This window comes from Gopherus flavomarginatus, chromosome 8, assembly GCF_025201925.1.
Source record: "Gopherus flavomarginatus isolate rGopFla2 chromosome 8, rGopFla2.mat.asm, whole genome shotgun sequence".
Taxonomy (NCBI): Eukaryota; Metazoa; Chordata; order Testudines; family Testudinidae; genus Gopherus; species Gopherus flavomarginatus.
Genome location: NC_066624.1, coordinates 17,876,026 through 17,902,853, shown reverse-complemented (window position 1 = coordinate 17,902,853; position 26,828 = coordinate 17,876,026). Strand labels below are relative to the sequence as shown.

General features: G+C 42.4%; 1 protein-coding gene across 2 annotated transcripts in view; it reads left to right on the top strand.

Moving 5' to 3' along the window:
• COL4A6 (collagen type IV alpha 6 chain) overlaps window positions 1-26,828 on the top strand; it is a 200,248-nt gene that overhangs the window by 75,926 nt on the left and 97,494 nt on the right. The gene's annotated exons all lie outside the window — the stretch shown is intronic.

Sequence of the window (26,828 nt, the reverse complement as noted above, 5' to 3'; positions counted from 1 at the left end):
TTCTACACGTAGGGGCAGCCAGGGGGCTCTGTGCGCTGCCCTCACCCCAAGCGCTAGCTCTGCAGCTACCATTGACTGGGAACCGCGGCCAATGGGAGATGTGGGGGTGGCACCTGCAGACAGGGCAGTGCGCAGAGCCACGTGGTCGTGCCTCTGCCTAGGAACCGGAGGGGGGACATGCAACTGCTTTTGGGAGCTGCTTGAGGTAATCGCCACCCAGAGCCTGCATCCCTCCCGTGCCCCAACCTTGATCCCGCTGCTGCCCTCCAAACCCCTTGGTCCCAGCCCAGAGCCCTCTCCTACACACCAAACCCTCATCCCCAGCCCCACCCCAGAATCTGCACCCCCAGCAGAGCCCTCACACACTCCCCACACCCTGCCCTAGCCTGGAGCCCCTTCTCACACGCCGAACATCCCAGCCTGGAGCTCCCTCCTGTACCCCAAACCCCTCATCCCTGGCCCCACTCCAGAGCCCGCACCCCCACCCCTTCCCATATCCCAACCCACTGCCTCAGCCCAGAGCCCCCTCCCACACCCTGATCTTATTTCTGACCCCGTCTTGGAGCCTGCACCCCCAGCCAGAGTTCTCACCCCCTCCTGGATCCCAAAGCCCTGCCCCAGCCTGGTGAAAATGAGCAAGTGAGTGAGGGTGGGGAGAGCGAGCAACAAGGAGAGGGGATGGAGTGAGCAGGAGCAGGGACTTGGAGAAGGGGTGGGGCTTCAGAGAAGGGGCAGAACAGGGGGCGGGGCAAGAGTATTCAGTTTTGTGCAAGTAGAAAGTTGGCAACCCTAGTTTTGGAGTTTGTTCAAACCCCAAATCTCAAAGCAACACTAATACAGAACTGCCAAATTTCTCCTGGTTTTGTGTTGGCTGTTTGTATGGGAGAGGGCTATCAGTTTGGTCTGATTGTGGTTGGTTGTTTTGTGACCTGGGATAGGGGAAGTTGCTTGGCTTCACCTTTTATTCAATTATAATTTTAATTTTTGCCCAGGCACTCCTTTTTTTGGCATATGTGCTCTTTTGCATTATATTCAGGAGAAGTCAAAATAAATGATAACATGACACATTTTAGTGAAGGTAATGGAATCAGGAGAGAGTTCTGCTGGTGTGTATTTAGGGAATTAATCTGGAAGATCTCACTATCTCTGGAAGTATCACTGAGTATCTACATTACTTCCTGGTTATCAGTAATCAAGCAAATTATTCTTTCCCCCACCTGCACCGCCATATGACAGATGTTTACTACATCATGCAGAAAAAGTCCAGTCATGTTACTGATTTTTCCCAACCGATTTGTTTTATGGATGTCATTTCATTACAAAATTTGCAGAAAGAACAGTAAAGTTCAGTTCTCCAAACTCCTAGCTGGATTTTCTTCTAATAAAAATATATTTACATGACAGGTATACAGTATAGTCTGCACTGAGTGTAATCACTTTCTGATGTGCATCTCCCAAAGAGAATAACAGAAGCTGCAATCTACAAAAGCTCTGTGGCCTGTATCTGCTTCCTTTTATATTTTTGAAGCAAGACCTTGAACAGTAGAGTAATGTGTATTTTACAGCTAACATCTGCCTCCCTGGAAGTGCAATAATAAATTAAATCACTAGCAGCTATAGAAAGAGTTTTTAATACTAGCAAGTTAGAGAAGAATTATTTCACTATGGAAAAAATCACCTTTCAGAAAAAAAATCTCAACATCATTAGCAATCCTGATTTATTCCAAAGTGTCAACTGTGCATGGTAGGGAAATTCAGGACATCACTCACCTGTTAACTTAAGGAGTCTGAATGTGTCTGTTGGCCTCAGTTCAGGAACACATCCTTATTCAAGATTAAATTTAAGCACATGCTTAAGATGGATTTATGCATGTGCTTAAGTATATCCTAAGTTCTTGAATATTTCACTGTTACTCCATGTTCTATGGATGTTTATTATTCAGAACTTCATGTGGAGGGTGGGAAGTATTTTTTAAAGGCTAGAGCAGGAGGCTGGTTTTATTTTCACTTTGCCACTGACTCACTGTGTAGCCTTGAACAAGTCATTCATGATACAATCTCTGCCATTGATTGCAGTGTGTGTCGCAGGTGGTCAGCACCTTTGCAAAACACAGCACTCACCTTTGTGTTTCTCACTACACTGCACCCCAGTAAACAGAGTATAAAAAGAGATCAATGAGCATTTAGTTATTTGAGGTCACAAAAGTGGATGAAAGTCCTTGAGAACCCTGAAGAATTTTTAGTTATTAAAGCAAGTCTTTTGCATTGTCTGTTGTGAACAACAAATAGAAGACAAAGCCCAAGAAATAAGCCATTTTCCCGGCACTTGTTGCTTGTGATGCTGTAGTACATAAAGCAGATGTAAGCCTTGTTGGACTGTGCTTGTTTCAGGGTAAAGCATACCTTCTGGAACAGCTGACTTGTCTTGCAGTTTGTCCATACAGCATGCGTGTAAAGCCAGTGCTCAATATTGCATGAAATGAGAGGATGGGAATAAAGAGAGTCTAGCCTTCTACGCAGACCAAAGCAGATGATACAAGAGAAAGAACAAACTAGCGTCCTTCAAATGTCCAATAGGAATTATAGTTCTTTCTTTAATTCAGTGGCCTGATCCTGAAATGTGCTGAGTGCTTCCTCCAATGTACTTAGGGAGCTCAATTCCTATAAAGATCAGTGGGAGTTAAGCACACTCAGCACCTTGCATGAGCAGATCCTGACAGCGAGGCATAAGCCTGACTTGCTCCTTGAATTGAATATCCCATAAATTGCTCTGACCCTTGGGCAGTGTGGAGCATCCTCCTGCTGTCTCTTTACATTCCCAGGGTTCAGCTTGATGTTTGAACTGGCTGTCACATTGCTGACCTTGCCATTCAAGCTCTTGGTGTCTCTCTTGTTAAGATGTCGCAAAGATTTTAGACTGTTTTCGTTTCTGACCTGAGAACTCATTTGGTTTTTTAACATTTCCAACATGCCCAAGTCCCGCTGACTTTCAGTAATGTAAGCTCCTAAGTCACTTAGGCATCTTTGAAAATTTTAACTCTATTCTCTGATTTTTGCTAGAGAATATTATACTTGTTCTCTCAGTTTTAAGAGCATCAGACATCCATATCTTTAGTGGGGCAGCTATGGAGATGGGTTTTGTAGAGATCACCTGTCTGACATGTTCAGAAACTAATCCAGATTTTTTAGGAGGCAATGCAGCGCAATATTTGTCTGGTGCCCACCTGGAGTATTCCAGTAACAAGGTGATAAGTCATGTAACATATAAGTGCAAAACCACAGCTGTATCTGCAGGTGTCCCTATGCTTTACATTCACTCTGGGAAGTGCTGGTGACTGATTGGTTGATCGGGGACAGTTTTCCCTTTTTTATGTTATTCAGTGAGGTTTAATTCAGACCGTGTTAACTTTTAAACCTAGAGAATGAGAGATCAGATGTGGAAGAGTCCTTGATCTCAGTCATTGATTCAAATCCAGCTCTGGTACATATTGAGCTGGTTAAATTGAAGTCGGTGGCAAAATTCCCACTGAGTTTGCGGATTGAGGTTTCCACCCTGGAAATTGTTATATCTGCCGAATGTTGAGTGAGTGGAGCTCAATTCATTCTGCACAAGCCCAGTGCCTGGTGGAGAGATGTCACCTTCACTAAAGCCAATGTCACAACTGGCAGCCTTGCTAGCTTTTCAGATAAAGAGGCCAAGAATAGAATGAACAGAGAGAAAGAGACTAGACTACAATTGTGTCTTTTGCTTTTCACACACACGACAACTGCCCAGTCTTCAGAGATGGTCCCTTTTTTTAAAGTATAGTTGTGGTGCATGTGAGACAGTGTGGGAAAAGCTTGCCAAGTCATTATCCCTTGCTGGACCTGGTACTGATGTAACACATCATGTGGCAATTATGCGTAGATGCTGAAACAACGAAGGCAGCTCTATAAATTAACCTCATTCTGCCAGTTACAAACCTAGAGAGACAAGGAGGGTGAGGTGATGTCTTTTATTGGACCAACTTCTGTTGGTGAGAGAGACAAGCTTATGAGCCATGCAGAGCTCTTCTGAAGGTCTGGGAAAGGAACTCCCAATGTTTCAGCAAAATGCAAAGTGGAACAGATTGTTTAGCATAAGTAGTTAGCACAGATTATAAGGGACAATTCTGCTATAAATCTAAGAATTTCTCTGAGTTTGTTCTTGTTCCTCTAGGCAGTATTGATTTTAAAATCAGAGCACATCAGCTCAGCTCATTTTGCTTAGTTACTCCAGGTTAATAAATGATAAATTAAGATTTGTGCAAGAGGTTTAACATTAAACATAAATAACAACGTAAAAGTAATCCACTGTCTGTATTCATTACATTTCCTCTCTCAGGTCAATCCATAGAGAATGTAACAGCTGCTAATTAGGGAATCTGTCTCTTTAGGGAAAGCTGTGTAGATTCAAGCATCAAGGTCTGGAGTTCAATCCCTGATGTCAGCTAAGATGGCAACTATCAAATAAATACAGAAAGACTCAGTTTTTGAAAGGAGGCTTGTGACATTGGTCAGGGTAAGGCCCATGTACAAATGTGCGCCTGTATTTCCATGCCAGCTGGTATTAGTGCAGTTTGTAGTAATTACACACACAGTCACAGTACTTGTGTGTGATCTGACTTGCACAATTAGGTAATGGGCTCCCCTTGCACTTTTATAGCAATCCGCCTTTAAAAATGTGTTCTGGAATGTCAACTAATGAAACAAATTCTCTAGCCCTTATGAAATTGAATGGAAATGTAACAACAGAAAAGGGGAAATGAGTGAAAATCCTGATGCCTAGAAAAAATAACTAACTAACCAAAAAAGATAACTAACCAAACCCTACAAATAGCAAAAAAAAATATTTATGAAGAAAAGGATACCAAGAAAATCTGACTTTGACTAGATCAATTTTAAAATTAACAGATTTAAAGAGATTAAAATAAATTTTCATATTTAGGTAAATGAAAAGACAGTAGTTCTAATACATGTTCTCCATTATGTTGGTGAGTGATCTGCAGCTAAAACATTATCAGCACTTAACAAACATTGTCAGCAGAAGTTACTGTGTTAAAATAACATTTTTCATCCTCCCCCTCCCCCTTCAGTGTTTGATTCAGAGCTTAGGGCGAGGTTAACTTGTGAGCTTTTGAAAAGTTCGTTCCACATTGATGGCCTTATTGCCAAGAAATGCATCCCATGTGAGTTGGTGGAAATGGGGGAAGATTTTTCCTGACTGCAGTGTTTCAAAGCTGGAAGCACAGGAGAAGGCCTGCACCACTTCATCTCTACAGTTAGTTTTGCATTTGTGTATGGTGGTGTTGGCTTTCATATTTTTATACTTTGTCATCTAGTTTTAAACACTGGCAAAGATAAACTAGCAGCCAAATTATTTGCAGAGTGTGCACCATCTTCTGATGCCTGCTCACTTACCCTGGAAGTTATAACACTAATACAGCTTTCTCTAATATCGCTTGATATATTTGTTGCCTTCCCACTGATATTGGTCCTGTGTGCTTCATCTCTATCTCTGCTTGAAAGACTCAGGTTTTTGGAAAGGAAAAAACTGGAAATGACACCCAAAGTTCCCAGCGATGGTGTATCTAATGAAGCTTTAAGTCTAAGATTTACTGAAAGAGATAAACTTTAGTTCATGGTGTTACTAATTATCTTTAATTATTCCTGTAATTTGTAGTCATGCCAATAAATGTATCTGTTGCAAATCATGTGCTCTGTAAAGCTCTTCTGCCTGATTAAATACAAGCCCATTAAGATAAGATGAAGTTATTTATCTAACTGCCCTGTCAATTATAAAACCATTAATGTGTAAAGACTCTCACTCTTCTGACTCAAATACATTTGCCAGCATCTACCACACAGAGATATCTGAGATTCCACAGCTTCATCCTAAACTTAGAATAACCATGGTAAATGCATGGTGTATTAGCGATGGGCAATGAATGAGTTTTTAATACAACCGCTGCAGGCCAAAATAATTAGAAGAGGTAGATACATCTCCAAGGAATCTGGACTGAACACAGTAACTGGAAGCCACGTTTTGAGAAGATGTAACCTAAGTTCTATTTACCAAGGGTTAAGGTCATGTTGGCAGCAAAGATCTTGTGCTTAACTTAATATTGTGATTAGCATCTCCAACTCATTAAAGGCACAGAGGAGCATCCCTTGGGATAGTTGGTTGAAATCTGATTGACAAATGTCATGGTGTTATTCCCCCCCCCAACAAGTTAATTATTAAATTTAAACATTTTAAAGTCTGATTTTTTTTGTTTTGTTTATAAATGTACTGAGACAGCAGAGCTTTTTCTGAGATTTGCCTCAGACGGCTAGATAATGTTACCTCAGTATTTACAATCTTTTAAGTAGCATTATCTCAACATTTACAGTTCTCAAAGGATTTCCTATGTTTCGTGTAGGGCGTCCCCAGAAAATTGTAAATACTGAGGTAACATTATCTTAAAAGATTTTAGCGCAACCACCTTAGAAAGGAAGTAGCCTTGTTATGTGACATACACTGGTATATAAACCTAGAACAAATGTTGGGGGAGGGATAGCTCAGTGGTTTGAGCAGTGTCCTGCTAAACCCAGGGGTGTAAATTCAATCCTTGAGGGGGCCATTTAGGGATCTGGGGCAAAATCTGTCTGGGGATTGGTCCTGCTTTGAGTAGGGGGTTGGACTAGATGACCTCCTGAGGTCCCTTCCATCTCTGATATTCTATGACTTTTTAGTGGTGACTACTCATTATTAGATCAAGCTTGATAATGAGAGGCACTGCACAGCAGCAGATTACACAGATTTCATAATACAGATCCTTGGAATAAGTCCTCTAGTTAATATGAGTTCAGGGAGGAACAAGGATACATTGAAAATGAAATGCCTCTTGCTTCTAGATAGAATTGTTCTTCTTGGGCAAGGTGGAAATAACCTGAGACTTCCTGCCTCCTAACATCTTTTCCTCCCACTTGCCCACCCCTTCTCAGCAAGTTCCTTCCCCTTACAATACAAGTCAGGCTTCCTCATCACCAAAAACCCAACAATCTGACCCCAGCTCCTCTCTAAGAATTGCTCAATGTACCTTCTCCATTTCTTCTCTAAGCTTCTACAACCACTGTGTTAAGTTCCCAGTTCCATCCTAGACCCACTTAAGTCTGGCTTCCCCCCTTGACTCCACCGAGGCTGCTCTAACCAAAGTCACTAATCACCTGTTGGCCAAACCTCAGGGCCTCTATTTCATCTTCTTTTTCTGTGAGATCTCAGTGGCTTTTGATATTCAATGTACCAACCTCTCCCTTTCCCTCCTTCATTTTTCTCAACTCTGTTCTCTCCCGACTCTTCTCTGCTTCCCTAATCATTTGTTCATTGTCTCATTATTGTGAGAAGTTCTCCTCTTTTTTTGCAATTTTGGTAGGAGTCAGAAAAGTTTCTGTTCTATTCTCTCTCTACACCTTTTCTCTAGGAGATCTTACACACTTACATGACTTCAGCTACGATCTTGCTACTGACTCACACATTTGATCCCTAACCAGTCTCTCTCCCTCTACCCTCAAATCTCAGCATCTCTCTTGAACTTTTCCTTATGGATGTCTCACTCATTGAACGTAGCAGAACTGAACTCCCTTGCTTTCACCGTGTCCTCTTGTTTCCTCTATTCCCTGAATTTTTAGCAGCAACACTTTTCTTCCAGGCACTCACCCAGGCCATACAGTTATTTTTGACTCATCTCTCTCTCTAGCCCCACACATCCAGGGTTGTATTGAAGGATTGTGTTTTCTCCAAGAACCAGCCTTTTCTCTGACTACCTAAAACTTTTGCCTAGGTCCCTTTCACCTCTGTTTCGACTACTTCAACTTGCTCCTCTTTGGCCTTTCTGACCCTGTCCCATCCTCCTCTAGTCCATTCAAAGATCATTTTCTTGGCCTGTGATTCTGAGCATATCACCTCTTTGAGTCCCTTCACTAGCTCCTCTGGTCCTCTGTGTATCAAATACAAGCTTCTACTGCTTACCGTTTAGCTTCTCACTACATATCTGTTCCTATATCATACTGCATTTCCCACCTCCACTCTATTCTCCCAGTGATGTCTAAGTTTATCACCCATTTTGCCTATGCACAAGAGGCAGCTTTCTTCCTTGTTTGTTCTTGTGCCTATAACGGCTTCCCTGAACTAATCCACAAAGCAACCATCCTCTCCACCTTCAGATTCCCCCTCAAGTTCTACTTCTACAGTGATGCCAACAGCAATCGCCAACTCATAATGGCTAGGTGGGTTGTCAGCAGGGATTCCTAATGTTGCTAATATCTCTTATTTATTTATAATTTAAAAAAAAAAGAGAGAGAGAGGCCAGAAACTTGAAAATTGTGCATGTATCTAACCATGTAACCATCAATCACCTTGGCCTCCCTTCCTCACCTTCTCCACCCTGCTTGTTGCACCAGCTGATTGTCTTGTCTGAAGTTAAACTGTAAGCAGGGACTCTCTCTTATACTGTACAGCACCCAGCATGATGGGGCCTCAATCTGATATGGGCCTTCGAGTGCTACTGTAGAGAAAAGAATCAGCAGCACCCAGTCCATTCCCCTCCAAACACAGTCATAGTAGCTATAACAATTCTTTTAAGCTGTCTTGATGTGTTGAGTTGTTTTGACAGTAATGCAGCACTTTCCACGTTAATAAATATTGCGTTAATAAATATTGGCCTGTGATTGTAAGTGACGCTTGATCAGTTTCCCCTCTGGAAAGACATTACAATTATAATGCCACCATTTTATTTGGGAAGAGGATTATCTTCAAAGTTTAAAAAATGTTGGCCATCTGTTCCCTGTTATTGAACATAGTTTTGGCAATATTTCGAGTGAAAATGAGGTAATAGTAAATCAAACAGACTATGTGCCTATGTTGTTTTATTAACAGCCGCCAAGACTTAATTTTTATTATTTCCAAAAATGTTGACTTCTGCCAAATATGGCATTAAAGCAGTTAGTGTACATTTCCTGTTCTCCCCTCCTTGACCCAACCTCAATTAAATACATTGAGTCCTGGCTGTTCACCAGAACTGGAGTATATGCTAAACTAAACAACACTCAGATTGCAGTAGATATTCACATAATATATGATGGGTATCAAAACTGAACCAGTACATACATACAAGTATGACATCAGCTGTCTAAACCTTGAATACATTTGTCAAGACTTATCCAGGGACGGGCATTCATCTTACCTTGCTTAGACATGTTGGAAGTTGGTATAGTGACTAAACTATTTTGAAGAGGCCCATGAAGAGGTCTTTTGTTGCTGTTTCTGGCTGTGTTTGTGACTTGACTGAAATAAAGTGTGGAGCCTGTTGTGTGTAAAATGAGGCCTCATCTACACTACAAAACATATTGAATTAGGAAAGTGTTTAAAAATAAAATGGTATTGGCTGGCATGGCTGTGTCACCAGCATGGTGGGGGCAACAGCTGCTCAGCTATGTTAATCAGACCATTTTTAAAATCTACTAATGCAGCACTTCACATAGGGGTGTGGGAGCCTGCATGAGGATGTTTCATAATGTTTACCTTTGAAATACCCCAGAGCAATGGTTCTCAGACTGTGCTCCACGAAGCACTTCCAGATGGTTTACAGATCCACAGTGATGAAGTATCTGTCAATCTTCAAGCACTGACGCTTCCTGCTAGATGTAGCATAGTCCAGGACTCTTACAGTTTCCAGAGGCTTTTCTGGCTAGCTAAGCATTTTTAAAGCACTTCTTTGCATCCTGCGGGAATGCTTTATGGCTTTTTTGCTGTTGGTTGGTTGGTGAGAGAAGAGATTATAGTCTCACTCCATTCACTGGGTCACCAATGCATCCTTCCTCTCCCGGCTTGGTCTGAAAACAGACCCTGGTTGTCTCAAATTTGCCCCCCTCCCAATTGGGGCATCTCAGAATAGTGGACATTTATAAAAACTGAGGCTTAAAAAACTTGCCCAAGGCCACACAGCAAGTCTGTGGCAGACTTCCAGATTCTCTTACTCTCAGTCTTGTCCTGCAACTACAAGACCATTCTTCTCATCCAGATATTTTTTTTAATGTTTTAAATGACAATTCTCTGTATTTTAGTGGTGCTGGTACCTTAAGCCACATGCATGTCAGGCTAACGTAGACGTTTTTGTTGTTACCTATTTTTTCCTGCATATCCCTCCTACTGTAGGTACTGTGGGTGAAATCTTGGCCTCACTGAAGTTACTAACTCCCATGTCATTGTGGGGCTGGGGGGGTTCAGGATTTAATTTTCTGACACCGTGCAGACTGGGGATCAGAACCACACCAGTTGTTCTAGGCTCAGGTCCAATCCCTGCCTCTTTGGAGCCTTGCCAGCAAAAGAGTGGCCCTACACATCCTGCGTTCCGGCTCTGTAACTACAGTACTCTACACATCCCTGATCCTCGGAGAAACAAAATTACCCTCAACTATTTGTTTCGAATACTTTGTCCAGGTGAGCAATAAAAGAATTTAATGGTGTGGTTTTATACTCCCCCCATCTTTAAATGCGGGAAAGAAAATCCAGATACTGGATGAAGCAGTTGATGCATTATGATACTTTTGGGTGTCTCTTTCTGACTTTTAATACTATTTACTACTGCTGAAGAAGGACTAGAGCAGGGTCGATATGGCCTTTCAACATCTAGTTTATCTTTCTCTACTGCAGCAGAAGGGGAAGAATCTAAAAAGGTGCTAACATTGGGAGAAGAAAGTGAATCAGAACTCTTGTTGTTCAGCAGACGCCTTATCCAACAGCCAGGGAAATTTCAAAAAAATAAAATTCTGTAAAAAGAAAACTTCTCCCAGAGAAACTCTCCTTTTCAAATGGATAAAATAAAATCTGTTTATTAACAGAGTCCAACACAGGTAAGGCTAAATAAATTTTTAAGTGGTTCAGTCATCAAGGTCAGCCAAAATGGAGCCCAATGCATTGCAATAGAAGGCCGGAATGGACCATTCTGATCATTGAGTCCGACTTTCTGCTTAATACAGGCCATGGAATTTCCCAGTGATTCTTGTGTTAAGCCCATAACTGATAAAAGAGAAGTTTGGAGCCTTCTGTTCATTGAGAAACAGCATGAATACTCTGCTCTTTTCCAGGAAGACGAACAAAGGAGCAGTGTGCTGTCTCAAACCTGGCCAAAGACAATGGTTACACATTTCCTTCTTTCACACATTAATTCTTCGCTTCCTATGATTGCCATCAAGGCAAAATAAGAGCTCACCTTCTCTCAACAATATCTTTTTCTATATCAAAACCCATTCTTCTTCCACCTCTAAGATGCGATTCTCTTATTTTTCCCACTTTTGACTACTTGCAATCTTGGACTTCCTGTTTCAATATGCTCCCCTGTGGATCCATCTCTGTAAAGTTTCTAAAAATGAATAGCAGCCCATGACCAGGTTGCCTCTGCAATGCCTTTTTGTGGCCCATCAGGACATGACTCATCCAGCCACAGGTCTCTATTGGTAGGTCATTATTTCTTGTGAGGTCCAAACCGCTGTGCTTGACCTTCCACCAAGGCACCCACCCATTCTGCGGTGCTATGGTCCAATAGAAATCAGGAACAGAAAACCACAACTCCAACCAGGGTAATCTGATGAATGTTCAGTGGGACCTTGCCCTTCAATTCGCGGCTTGCCTTCAGAAAGTCTGTGCTTCAAATCGTCGGTTCATCCCTTCTAGTAGGGGCTCATAAGGCTGGCAAACTAACTCAGACTTTGGGTTGGAATCAAGTTTCTCAGGAGAAGCAGAGCTCTGCTGTGTTTCCTGGATGACCCCAAACTGAGCTTGGTTTCCTCCTTTTAATTACTGTCTCTATGCCTAATATTTACTATAGGACAAGGCCAGCTGGGCCCACGGGCTCTCATTAAATCTCTCATTGCCAGCGTGCAGCCTGTCTGCTCCATCGCAAGGATAAATTATTATCTCTACTTGCACCATCTGGGGTAATTTTTAAAGATTGTCCTGAGACAGAATGTACAAATGCTGGTTGTTGTGGTGGCCCTTCTTGCCTTTGTCCTCAAATAGAACAGAATCTCAGATGCAAGAGACTCCTGGAACCAGCCAGTGAGCAAGGCCTAGCAGCAAGCAAACTGGCCAAGAATCAAGTAGGGAGCCAACCAATGGCCCAGGAAAACAGCAGAGATTCTGTCAACAAGGCAACCTTAATTAAGCAACAGATAGGAAGGATGTTCACCAGTTGACAAGCCTGCATCCAGATGGAGCTTAACAGTGAAGATGGCTAATTGGGCAAATCTCTTGTTTGAAGTGGTAAAAAGGAAGCTGTGGTTCCAGTTAGCTGGACACAAACCTGAATGCTTGGATCCCCCCAGGCTAGTTGTCAGTCTGGCTCTTCCTGTAAAAGAATGTGCAGTAGCCGGGAGGCAAAGCAGAAATAATCCCCAAATAGAGAACCACAGATTCCAGGGAGACAGGATGGCATCGTGATGTAACAGTGCTTTTCATAATGATTCTGAAGCTGAGACTAGTTAGATATGGTTTCCCAATTTTATTTGAATCTAAAACAAAAAGGGAAATAACATGGGAGCAATTGCAGGTTAAGACTCCTTTTCAGAGGTAATTTTACATATGATTTAAAAAGCAAGGAAATACCCATGCATTCTGCTTTGATTTTTGAAAAAGGTAACTTCAGGAAGATAAATCAGTGAGGAAAGTCCAAGTCTCAAGACTCCAATATGGTGATTGATATAAAAGGTGTATTTTAGGCATTTGTTTTCATTGCAGATGATTTGCTAAAAGATCATCTGAGTGTACAACCTGATCTCTTTTATATGAATATTCTTCTGCTTATTTTTATCAGATGAGCTGGCCAAGATTTCATTCAGTCTGATCCTGGAGTTGTTGTGATGAAGTTGGACTGTTCTTAATGTTTCCTCTGAATACTGTAGGGGTGCCCCTATGCATTTCTTAAGTCTCTAGGTGGTGGGATAAGAGGGCGTGATTGTTGCAGAGCAAAGGGCCAGTGTGCATAAATGGGCGACACTCTGTCTCCTGGCAACTAATGGCCTGGGCCCTTCCCCCCTGCAAGTTGATAGCTAAAGGAATCAGGTGACCTCCTGGCCCGGGAAAGGGACAAGAGGAGGAGGGGCTGCGGATGTCAGTTTGGGGTTGGCTGGGGATGAAGAGTGAATGCAGACGTGGGTGTCTGGCTCACTGCCCCCCAAAGTGGACCCGTCCTGTTCTCTGTACCTACAAGCTCTGTTTTAGACCGTGTTCCTGTCATCTAATAAATCTCTGTTTTACTGGCTGGCTAAGAGTCACGTCTGACTACAAAGTTGGGGTGCAGGACCCTCTGGCTTCCCCAGGACCTCACCTGGGTAGACTCGCTGTGGGAAGCTCACGGAGGGGCAGAAGATGCTGAATGCTCCAAAGGTCAAACCCAGGAAGGTGGAAGCCATGTGAGCTTCTTGCCCTGAAGACAGTCTGCTCACAGAGAGGAGACTTCACCAGAGGCCTGACTGGCTTCGTAGGGAGCAGTTCCAGAGCATCACCTGGGGACTCCGTGACAGTTGTCCATGCTTAGTCATAGATGACTTTAGATGACACTTCTTTTAGATTTCCTAGGGTCTTCTGGCCACCATGACAACCAGTGGCCTGTGCCAGTTGGTTTCTGACAAAGTGTGTATTTGAGAGAACCTTTTGGACCTTGTTATAAAGTTAGCATTATCCATAGGTCTGATTTTCACCCCACCTGTTTGTAGCAAGAACTCTCTGTAACTCCTGGCAGGCGAGTCAGTGGTCCTGAGTTATTGACCCACCATGGATTGTGATGCTATCAAGTTGGCAGCATGCTAGTAGACTACAGATTTATTCCCCAGCTTGCCACCCACTAACTGGTCATATAGACAAGCCCTTAGGAGGACATTATGACCATCCATTGATATGACTCTGAAGCATGCTATCCCCATAAGTCAACCTCACAGTTACCTTGATATACTGGTGACATGAGACAGATAAAACATAGTAGGCCAAGCTAGACACCAGTGACAGTCATTCCATTCAGAATCTGATCAGTTGTGATACAGAGAGTATTTAAAATTCTATGCCATAGATGTTGTGAAGGTGAAGATGATCAGCAGCTGCAGCTGACCTCTTCTGCTTGATCATCGGAGCTGCCGTCACTTGGAAACATATTTCTAGCTGTGAAAGGCTTTCTGATATTTCTGTACATAAGGATTTGGACTGTACCCATTAGGATACATCCATGTGTGGCAGGGACAAATGCTATCCTATCTCTGGTTAAGTTTTAGCTTGTTTGGATCACCTAGCTTTGAGGGCTGTTCCTTATAGAGTTCTATAGGGCTTGTGGCAAGGCACCTCCTTCCTTTCGCCAGACCAAGCACTTCCTCCTCTAACAGTAGCAGGCCCGGGGTAAATCAGCCCCATCCCACTCTGGGCAGCATTTGTCCTCCCCCCTTCTGTGCTCCTTTGGCCGTATTTCCTGGGTAGGCCTCAGGGGTGATCCTCCACCAAACAAAAGGGGAATAGTCCTGTAAACACAAAAACAAAGGGAGATACCTTCCCCTGCCTCCTCTCTGGGGCTAGATATCGCCCTGTAGTCTGCCCCAGGGTATCAGTCCTTCCCCTAGCAGGCACTCAGGCTTGTTTACTTCCTCTATAGGAAGAAGCATAGCCTCCCCTCCTGGAGAAACTTAAATCCCTTCTGCCACCTGGTTTAAAAAGTTCTCAGGCAGCCCTTAACTGGGTCCAGGTGTTCCTAATTGACCTGAGGTAACCCCTTCTCAGCTTATAGAGAAGAGGGCCTTAAACATTCTAGGGCTAACATATCTGCCGTCCCACACCTTCTTGCAGCCCTCTGGCCTGACTTTGTCACAGGCTGTAATTTGTCACCCCTTCCGCTTGACTTGTGAGGGAGACAAGGAGGCAGATGGGACTGTGGTGTTACAAATTAACTGAGCTTCAGTAATTTGGGATCTGTGCTTCCTCAGTGCCAGGTTGACACAAGAACCTGTGAGAGAGAGACGGCTGAGCTTCAGTCCAGAGAAAAGGTCATCATGCAGCTTGGTTGGGGAAAACATCTAAAGTTTGGCGGGGATGATTCCTAACTGCACTATGAAGGGTATATTCTTACCCTTCATCAAGAAGGTAGGCAACCTGGTGGTGCTTTTAGATCCCCAGTTGCACCAGGAGCCACAGGAGGCTTGAGTTAGCCAAAAGTGCCACTAGCATATTCCCTAAATGTGAAATTAAGATGCAAGAATTTAAAAAGCAGAATCAGCTGGGTATCTTTTTTAGTTTAACAATTGAATAACCAGTCAAGGATATCTATAAGAGCTCCACTCCCAAAGAAAGGAGTAAGAGGAAAAACAGTGCTTGCTTCGTTGCTTATCTCCTTCTCCTAAGACATTGCATTAGGCATTTCAGTTAGCATAAGGTTCACACAGATTTGAAATATTAAGCATTTAAGCATTGCTGTCTTTTATTAATTGCAAATATTTCCAAATAGTTGTGAAAATGTGATTGTCCTAAAAACAATGTTACCTTCATTTTATAGTAGTGTATTTTATATTGCTTACTTTTGAATAATATTACAGATACGCATACCAATCTGAATAGGTTGCTTTCTCCTGGAACTTGTTCAGTGTACAGTAACTCCTCACTTAACGCTGTAGTTATATTCCTGAATAATGCAACTTTAAGCACAATGATGTTAAGAGAATCCAATTTCCCCATAAGAATTAATGTAAATAAGGGGGTTAGGTTCCAGGGAAATTTTTTTCACCAGACAAAAGACATATATACATACACTGTATAAGTTTTAAACAAACAATTTAATACTGGCACAAAATGCTGATGGTTGTGAAGCTTGGTTGAGGTGGAGGAGTCAGAAGATGGGATGTTTCCCTTACTGCTAAATGATGAACTAGCAATTGACTGAGTCCTCAAGGGTTAACTCTCTTTCTACACAAGGCAGCAGGAATGGAGGGAGATATGCACATTTCCCTTAAGTACACTGCCTTGTTAATTAGATCCGCTTTCTGATAGGCAGCTGCTGCAAGCTCCCTCCCCCTGCTCCTGCACCCCACTTAACCCATCTTCCATAGAGCAGGGGGAAGGGGGATACCCTGACATTACCCCCCTCTTCCTTCTCTCTGCCCTGCACAGCAAACAGGAGTCTTAGGGAGCAGCTCCAAGGCAGAGAGGGCAGGAGCAGCACATGGCATGGGGGGAAGAAACACAGCTGAACTGCAGGCAGCTGCTGCACAGGGAACTTAGTGGAGTGGGGAGCTGATAGGGGGCTGCCGGTCCACCCCGGTTCCAAGCCCCCACCAGCTAGCTGCAACTGGCTGCTCTTCCTGCAAGCAGTAAACAAAGGAGGAGACGTTAGAAGGGAGCATTGCACAATTTGAAACGAGCACGTTCCCTAATTGATCAGCAATGTAAAAACAGGGCTAACCAGGATGACTTTAAGTGAGGAGTTACTGTATTCCACTGTGTTTTTCATGTGCAAAGAAAATTGCATAGATTCTTCCAGTTAGTGTTCAGCATGCACTAGAACTTCCACTCATCGGTAGTTTCTCATCAAGTTTTCTGAAAAAACACATAAGAGCATCAGCTTTTGTGTGTAGTAGATCAGATGGCACCTTTGCTTTTGAAGTGGGAGGGGAGTTCAATCAAACCTGAAGGGTCAAGATGAAACCTGTAGCAGGCAAACTTGTTCCCTACCTGAGAGCCTTCATGTTAAGTATCTCATCCAATTACTTGGTCTGGAAAAAAACAAACTGTACTCTAACTTTTGAACTGTTTTAAATGTCTGTGAAGTTGCCCGGATGTAAGTGGCCTATTAATATCTGTTGTGTTTGGAAAAGTTTTTTTTATTTGTTAAGACACGGCAGATTCTTGCCAAAACTAATAAACAAAAAAGCCATGCAATTTTAAATGTCTGGTTTTAATCCACAAAAAAACAAAATACAAAACACAAAGTTAATTTTGAAGGGGTATTTTAAAAAATCTGTGTTTGTTCTTTAAAGCTTCTTATAATTCTTTTAATGATGATCAAAGAAGGATCTCTAATAGATGGCTCAACATATGATAAATTCTCAGTATACTAAAACTCTTCTTTCACTCTGTCTAAAAATGCTAAGGGAGATATGGTTATGAGGTTCATATTATCTTCTCAGCTGATGTAATGCACTCTACTTTAAAGCTGAATCTCTCAGATTTGTGTTCAAATCCTATTAGGCTAGCAACATCTGTCTTTCTTTCCATGATATCCAGGTGCTAGCTTTTTCAGTCAGGCTGCACAGATGTAACTGAAGCCCATACAAGTGGAACTGAGCTACTCTTTCAATTGATGTATGAGGCAGAATAGAATCCAGTTCACTTTCCCATAGCTGGACTGGTTGTATACTGCTGAGAGGGATAGCTCAGTGGTTTGAGCATTGGCCTGCTAAACCCAGGGTTGTGACCTCAATCCTTGAGGGGGCCATTTAGGGATCTGGAGCAAAAATCTGTTTTGGGATTGGTCCTGCTTTGAGCAGGGGGTTGGACTAGATGACCTCCTGAGGTCCCTTCTATCCCTGATATTCTATGATTGTAATATATTTGCTATGTACTGCCTTTGAATATACACAGGGAATACATATCATTAAACAAAACAATGATATTTTTACAGTTATTTTTCAGAGCATATCTACATTTTAGAGACTAATTATTTCTATAACCTGGCTCTAGATTATCATGATTTCCAGTTTTAAAAGGAAAGGCATTTAATTAAAAGTCCTTGGAAAAATGAAAACAGTGACACTCATATATTTTATAGGTATTTATCTGGAAATGTGTATGATAAAGTAAATGATTTGTTGAAAAATGGATAATAATGCCTGATTTCTAGCAAATTGTAAACTGATTTTACTTATTCTTTAGATAGTTTTTTCCCCCTTGATATTCTATTGATTGTGGTTGGTGTACTATTCATATGAGTGCTACAAAGATTGCTCTAAAAGATATGACACTTCATTTTGAATAATTTGTAAAACATTTTTTCAAATATTCTGAATGCTTATTTCATGTATTTGTAGCGGGGTGAGATCTGAGATGAAAGCTCAGCTGTGCTGGGCAGTGTACAAACATAGTTAGAAACCATCCCTGCCCTGAAGTGCTTGCAATCTAAATAAATTGTCTTAACTTATTTAAGGCTAACTTATAATTATCTTAAATGTTAATTAAGTAATGAGAAACTCATGTTCCTTACTCTTATTTAAAAATGTGTTTTCAGGAAGGTAGCTGGTTTCATAGCAAATCTTTCAAACTGAAGAAACAAAAACATCAAGAACTTTGATTATGTTGTGTACCTTTTTATAAGAGAACTCTGACAGTAATCTAACAAAATTCTCCTGGAATATCTCTGCTTTCCAAATTTAGGAACATATACAAAGAAAACCAACACTAATGCTTCTTGTCCTGTTTTCATTATTTAGGACATCTCCTCATAGTACAGACTGTTTGTGGGAGCAGTACAGAATGTTTGTGCACCAGATGGTCATTTTCTGTGTAACTCCAGCTGCAGAAGAGCTATAAATCCAACAGCATTATAAAAACCATTTATAGGATGTCCAATGGCTTCTTTTAGGTTTAGATCAGTGTTTCTGGGACGTCTAAAGGAAAACTTTCCTGAGATTTAACATTTTCTCTTGGAAACAATAAATAACTTAAGTATTATCTCCAAACTTTTACAAAGCAGCGAAATCATTAAACCTCATTTGTTTTTCTAACTTCATGACTAAAACCTGAACTAATCTGTTCCACCCATTCCTTTCCTTTTATCAGCTGGAAAGAGTATTAAATCCTGAGAGCATTTGGATGAATAATAGTTGTGCTTAGAATGGCTTTATTCTGTGCACTGGGTGAAAGGAAGCAGGCAGGACTTTCTTCATCTTGCTAATCTGGGTGCTTTATTTTGAGCATTTCTGTTCTGCCCGTGACAGTGGAGTCAGGTGCTCTGCACTGTGAAGTCTGCAGTAACCGCTATCTGCACTATCATAGCTCTCCTCTCAGCTCTTGGCCACACACTTAGGGTGAAATCCTGGCCCTACTGAAATCAGTGGGAGTTTGCCATTGACTACAGTGGGGCCAGGATTTGACCCTCAAACTCTCCAAATGAACTGTTCTCTAAGCTTTTAGGAATCCATTCTCAGACTGCCATTTGCTTGTTAGCCTTGTGGCAGGCTTGAAGAAAATCAAACAAGCAGTATTTTCTTTATTCCACCAATTAGACCTTCTGTAGGCCGCAAAAACGTAGTAGTGTGGGGAGCGCAAGGGGAGAATTTCCCACCATTTTCATGGCTCTTGGACTAGGAATGTAACGTAATTAAGATATAAGTACACTTGTTTGAGAGATGAATATGCGGGTACTGTGTGTAATGTCAGCAAGAGGCTATGCCTGAAGGAGAGCAAATTCCCAGAGAGTGATCGAGCTTAGGCACAATCTCCTTTACTGAATTCAGACTTGAATATTCAGTGCAGTTCTGGCAGTGAGCTGTGACCAAACTGGGTAGATAGGCCACGGCAAGGCTATACGCCATTATCATTTACTCTATCCAGCTTAGCTGGCAGCCTATGTCATCTTAGACTCTGGAAAGGCAGTTTACCTAGCCAGGTGCGTCTTTCTGACCAGCGAGTTTCAGGAGCAGTGTTGTGAACTGGGTATTAAACACAATACACATGAGATCTCTCGCTCCTGACTGGGGGACAATGCAGCAATGTTGTCAGGACACCTGTCTATAACTTCGACATGGCCTGTCAAAATCCCCATGCTTTCCACTCCCTCAGAAAGTAAACAGAATAATGAAGCTGTTTATCTGGAAAAGCAGCAAAGAATCCTGTGGCACCTTATAGACTAACAGACGTTTTGAAGCATGAGCTTTCGTGGGTGAATACCCACTTCATCAGATGCATGTAGTGGAAATTTCCAGGGGCAGGTATATATATGCAAGCAAGCTAGAGATAACAAGGTTAGTTCAATCAGGGAGGATGAAGCCCTGTTCTAGCAGTTGAGGTGTGAAAACCAAGGGAAGAGAAACTGGTTTTGTAGTTGGCAAGCCAGTCACAGTCTTTGTTTACTCCTGAGCTGGTGGTGTCAAATTTGCAGATGAACTGAAGCTCAGCAGTTTCTCTTTGAAGTCTGGTCCTGAAGTTTTTTTGCTGCAGGATGGCCACCTTAAGGTCTGCTATAGTGTGGCCAGGGAGGTTGAAGTGTTCTCCTACAGGTTTTTGAATATTGCCATTCCTAATATCTGATTTGTGTCCATTTATCCTGTTCCATAGAGACTGTCCAGTTAGGCCAATGTACATAGCAGAGGGGCATTGCTGGCATATGATGGCGTATATTACATTTGTGGACGTGCAGGTGAATGAACCAGTGATGGTGTGGCTGATCTGGTTAGGTCCTGTGATGGTGTCACTGGTGTAGATATGTGGGCAGAGTTGGCATCGAGGTTTGTTGCATGGATTGGTTCCTGAGCTAGAGTTACTATGGTGCGGTGTGCAGTTACTGGTGAGAATATGTTTCAGGTTGGCAGGTTGTCTGTGGGCGAGGACTGGCCTGCCACCCAAGGCCTGTGAAAGTGTGGGATCATTGTCCAGGATGGGTTGTAGATCCCTGATGATGCGTTGGAGGGGTTTTAGCTGGGGACTGTATGTGATGGCCAGTGGAGTCCTGTTGGTTTCTTTCTTGGGTGTGTCTTGCAGTAGGAGGCTTCTGGGTACACGTCTGGTTCTGTTGATCTGTTTCCTTATTTCCTCGTGCGGGTATTGTAGTTTTGAGAATGCTTGGTGGAGATTTTGTAGGTGTTGGTCTCTGTCTGAGGGGTTAGAGCAGATGCGGTTGTATCTCAGTGCTTGGCTGTAGACAATGGATCGTGTGATGTGCTCGGGATGGAAGCTGGAGGCATGAAGGTAGGCATAGCGGTCGGTAGGTTTTCGGTATAGGGTGGTGTTAATGTGACCATCACTTATTTGCACCGTGGTGTCTAGGAAGTGGACGGGGGAAAGATTTAATGCCCTAGGCCCCCTAGGTTATATCCTAACCCCACCAATGTCAAAGGGAGTTTTGCCATTGACTTCAGTGTGCCCAGAATTTCATCCCCTGAGCTCCAAGATGCAGGAACTGCTTCCTCCATCCACCCAGGGGCATATGTTGCCCCATAGTGGGCAGGGATATAGTTCCAATGTCCCTCCCATCTCCTGCACCATCTACCTAGGCCTGCTGCATGGGAAGGAGCAAGCTGTGTCATCCCTAGAGCATGCCCACTGTACAGACTCTCTTGTGAATTAGGCTCCTTGGGGAGGGAATGAATCGTGTTCCATTCCTGACCTTTGGGAGATGCAGCTCCCAGGCCATGATTTGTAGGCACAACTTACCACAGCATTAGAAGTGTATGAAAATGAGGCCTTGTCTTTGCACAGCATGTGACTTTCCACAATATGCCAAGATCCAGAGCTGCAGTGGGGCAGGTACACCTATTCCAACGATTAGTGAATGGACAGTACTTGAATACCTGGAGTAATGTGCAATTTACAAGTGAAAACACATTTGATTTTCACAACACTTTGCAATAATTGCATGTCATGGTGTATGGGAAGTTGAAACGGGGATGTTTCATTTTAGGAAATAACATCCTCAGGGTACATCTAATTTAATTTCCTTTATTTAAATGGATGCAATAATAAATAACTATTATAAACACAAATAGAGGGGTTTGAGAAATACTGAATTCACATCTGATAAGGTCTGTTTGACCTGTTTGGGTCTTGTTTTCATGTACACTCCACTAAAAAGTTCAGCATTTGTTTCATGTTTACTTTCTAGTACTTCGAGGTTATTGATGCAAAGTGCCTAACTGATTTAAAGAGTTTGACTGAAAGCCCAAAGTTCTGTTTCTAAGATTCCACCTCTGCTGCACGCACACTCTTTCTGCCCTCTCCTGGAAAGTATATAGTATAATTGAAGGCTTCTGTCTAATAGAAATACTGAAGAATCAAAATTACATCTTTGATAATGGGAGAGATACATAAAATAAAACAACTATGGTAAATTTCTGTCTGTTTCCATTTTATTTTTAAAAAAATGCAGCCGCAGTTAGTAGTTTGGGAACCAATTACCATATCTTATAAAGACCATGTGGTCTAGTGGATAGTGCAGTGTTCTGTTTCTGTCCTTCCTATGTGAACTTGGCCAACTCACTTCACTTTTCTGTGCCTCTGTTTCCCCTCCATCTGTTGTCAGTCTTCTCTATTTAGATTGAAAGCTCTTTGGAGAGTGCAGGTCACTGTGTTTGTACAGTGCTTAGCACAGTTGGGGATCTGATTCTGGTTAGAGGCTCTAGGTGCTACCATAATAGTGATGGGAATTTTGTCAGCAAAGAGAGAAGACCTTTGGTGATATTAATGCCTAGTGGAGCTAAAAGAGGTGCTGCATTCCAGTCCTTGATATGGCTATGATTTTTGGTTTTGGGCTGTACTCAGAAACTGCTGTGACACATGGGCACACACAGTGGAAAATTGGCTCTGCAGATGACCTGCCCGTCCTCTGTAGGTTGGTTAGCCTTGTTCAAGATACTCAGCAGTGTAAATAATTTACTTTCTACTGATTTCCAAGGGTGGTTGTTATTTCTGAAAACAATTCTCCCTGGGATGTTAAATTTACTTTGGGTTGCTTTGCCAAGGAGTTTAAATATGAGAGATGCTATTTATTTTATTTGTGAAAATACTGGCCTGGGAATTAGATGTAAAGTAAACTTCGAGTGTGAGTATGAGTGTAAGAGGAGTCCTGTGAGACTTCTAACTGCCTTTTTCTCCCCCCATCCCTCCCAACAGAATTTGCAATAGAAATAACCCATGTGAGAGGCTGCTTTTCATCAATGCTTGATTGGTTAATGAGTGCTGTAGCTGGTGTGGGTTTCCTGTATTTAAGATTTTCAGGCAATGAAAGACATTAAAAGCTTGCATGGAAGAGGGAGCAGACAAATTATTGCCTTTCCACCCTGATTTAGACCACAGGGCCACACAAAAATGCTCTGGTTTAATAGAATATGAAGTTAATATAAGAATTATTTGGGAAGAGAGGGTAAGAAGTTCATTGCCACCCACCTTAATGGGGAACTTTTACTAAAGAAGAGAGAGGCTGGAAAGAACCCTCACAGGAGGAAACAATACATCTGTGATGTCCTGTAGTCCTTTTGCTGCTGTCTTTGCTGGCTGGCTTATCAATAATATTAGTCATTGAATTTAGCCTAAGATTTTTTCAAAACCTCCCATGGGATTTGGATGCCCAGTTCCCTATGTTAATGGAATTTGAGTGTCCTAATCCTTTAGCCTCTTTGTTGTCCAGCTCTAGGTGCTGTGTCTGAGGCTATTTCATCTCTCTTGCTCAAGCTGTGGTCATGGAACCTCTCCACTGGAAGAGGGGGAGGTTACTTTCTGCCCTGCGCCCCCACTGACCCTCTAAGTTCCATGCACATTCATCCCGCAGTGAAATCCAGAATGGGCCTATGGTGTTTCTGCTTGTTATCCTGGAATAGATATTTGATAGGGCCACTGCAATACAGACAAAGTTTTTTAGCAACTCTCTTTAATGTGAGTCTTATTTGTGTAATGGGCTTTTTTCTGACAGCATCTGATTCTCTCGCAGGCTTGTGGTGTATTCCCACTAGGATCAGACACAAGGAGAGCATAACACGCTAGTGAGCAGGCTTTCTTTATGTAATCAACCCAGCGTGCCTGTGAATACCAAGGCCAATCCTAGCCCTCTTCAGAATTAGCCCCAATATGGACACAGATACCAGACCCAGTCCTGTAATTTGCTGGATGTCTTCAACTCACATTGCAGCTAGTCAGGGCCGGTGCTACCATTTAGGCAGCCTAGGCAATCGCCTAGGGCGCCAGAATAATTGGTGGGCGCCATTTTGCCGGAGGGGGCGGCAGGCGGCTCCAATGGAGCTGCTGCAGTCGTGCTTGCGGTCGGTCGGCTGCTCGCACGGCTCCGGTGGACCACCCGCAGGCAGCACTGCGGCAGCTCCACTGGAGCCACGGAGCACCGGACCCTCCGCAGGCACCACTGCGGCAGCTCCAGCGGAGCCGGGGGACCAGCGCGCGGGGCGGCGAAATTGCCATCCACCTAGGGCGCTCAAACCCCTAGCGCCGGTCCTGCAGCCAGTCAGATCTGAGGACACTGAGACTAGAGTAAGAGTCAATGGCAATCAGTACCTTGCAGGATTTGGTCCTTTTCGGTGCTGGTTTTCCTTTAAAGGGCTAATACTTTAGATACTTGTCTTAGGCATTAAAGTTGAAAATGTTAGAATTAAGTTTGCAATTCCTGTCCTGTCCTGACCGGATCTGAATTTACAGCAATACACAATATTGTGAGCGCTGATTAATCTGCTCTTGCGATAGGACTGATGAAGTGCAGCAGCACCAGCTCTCTGCATTTGCTGTATGATTTTTAAATGGGCCCATGTCATAAACAGATAGCTAAGGGTTAATGTCTCTTTCACCTGAAGCACCTGACCAGAGGACCAATCAGGAAACCGGATTTTTTCAACTTTGGGTGGAGGGAATTGTGTGTCTGAGTCTTTGTTTTCTGCCTGCCTGCTTTCTCTGAGCTTTGGAGAAGTAGTTTCTTTTTTCTAGTCTTCTGTTTCCAAGTGTAAGGACAAAGAGATCAGATAGTAAGTTATATGGTTTCTTTTCTTTGGTATTTGCATGAATATAAGTGCTGGAGTGCTTTGATTTGTATTCTTTTGGAATAAGGCTGTTTATTCAATATTCTTTTAAGCAATTGACCCTGTGTTGTATCATCTTAATAGAGAGAGAACATTTGTACTTATTTTTCTTTCTTTTTATATAAAGCTTTCTTTTAAGACCTGTTGGAGTTTTTCTTTACTTCAGGGAAATTGAGTCTGTACTCACCAGGGAATTGGTGGGAGGAAGGAATCGGGGAGATCTGTGTGTTGGATTGCTAGCCTGATTTTTGCATTCCCTCTGGGGGAATAGGAAAGTACTTTTTGTTTCCAGGATTGGGAACAGAGAGGGAGATTCACTCTGTTTGGGTTCACAGAGCTTGTGTCTGTGTATCTCTCCAGGAGCACCTGGAGGGGGGAAGGGAAAAAGGATTATTTCCCTTTGTTGTGAGACTCAAGGGATTTGGGTCTTGGGGTCCCCAGGGAAGGTTTTTCAGGGGGACCAGAGTGCCCCAAAACACTCTAATTTTTTGGGTGGTGGCAGCAAGTACCAGGTCCAAGCTGGTAACTAAGCTTGGAGGTTTTCATGCTAACCCCCATATCTTGGACGCTAAGGTCCAAATCTGGGACTAAGGTTATTACAGCCCATTTTCCTGTTCTCCATGGAAAAGAGCATGCTGCAAAGGAAAGCCTCTCCTGCCAAAATCCTTCAGCAAAAGGTGCTCTCAGATTATATGAGGCTGCACAGTTGGAGTTAATACATGTGGCTGCTTCAGAATAAATTTACACTCCCCCTCCCTTCCTTTCATTCCTATACGTTATCAGTGAAGTACATCAGTAAATGTTTATGGTCAGGGAAAGTTTGTACTAACACTGTGTCATGAGACTAATCAGTTTTAATTATAAATAAAGAATATTGACTTAGTTCCATTTTGCTCCAGATGCAAGTGTTCTATTAATATTTATAAATGGATGAGAATGTTTACTCTGAACCTCAACAGATAGTGGTATTCTTAAGATTTGTAGCACCTGGATTTTAGTGGGGCATTAGGGAAGTTTCCATTTAACTTTCCAACTTAAAAAAAAAAGAAAAGACCCATTTAGCAAATGTGCTGAGGCTCAGTTTTGACTAGCAGAATATACTTCTGGAAGTGTTTCTACGAGGTATGCTACTTAAATTCAGTGACAGGAATTTTTTAAAAATTCAATAGATTCAGCATCTAGATTTCCTTCTGGATATTTCCTATCTTGCTGCAAAACTTCTTACCCTAAAAATAGTTTTTTCTCTGTTCAGTTAAGATTTTGGATCTGATTCTTCTGACACCAGTGGAAAACGAGTGTAATAAGGAATTCAGTTGATTTATATCAGAGTAAAGGAGAGGAGAGGCAGACCCAAGGAGCATAGATGTGCCAGCTACGTGAGCCAAACATTTTTTAAAATGGGGATCTAAAATTAGCCTCCTAAACCAATCTTTACATGTATAAATAAGTGGCCTGATATTCAGAGGTGCTGAGAACCTAGCAGTTCGTGTTAGAAGGGCCTCCATGATCAGGCAGAACGCTGGAAAGAGCCTAAAACTTCACAGAATATCTTTGATATATAGATAATCCATGTCACTGGTATTGAACTACCATCTGTGTGGTGTGTAGCTGTATAACTTTTTTAAAAAAGGACAAAATATCATCTAAATAATTCACATTCCTATTTTAACAAAAGCTTTACTGATCATTCACTATCACAGGAACTATAATTACTTGAAGTGAAAACTAATTGCTTAGATGTGTCCTTTCTAGACTGCACCCACAGTCTTTTTAGGGAAATCTCCCACTATTGTTCTGGTACTGGTGTAGTTCCTAGCTATAGCGAGAACACCAGTGTTGACCAGCAACCAGCTTTCTTGCCACTGTGCCATCTCATCCTTCTCCAAGCAAGTCTAGAGGACAAAGTGGTTGAAGTATTGGTGCTGATCTAAACTTTGGATCAATCTCTGTGACAAAATTTGAACAAAGAGTAATGAGAATGAAGCACAGGATGGTATTCTGTTCCTGGAAACATCTGC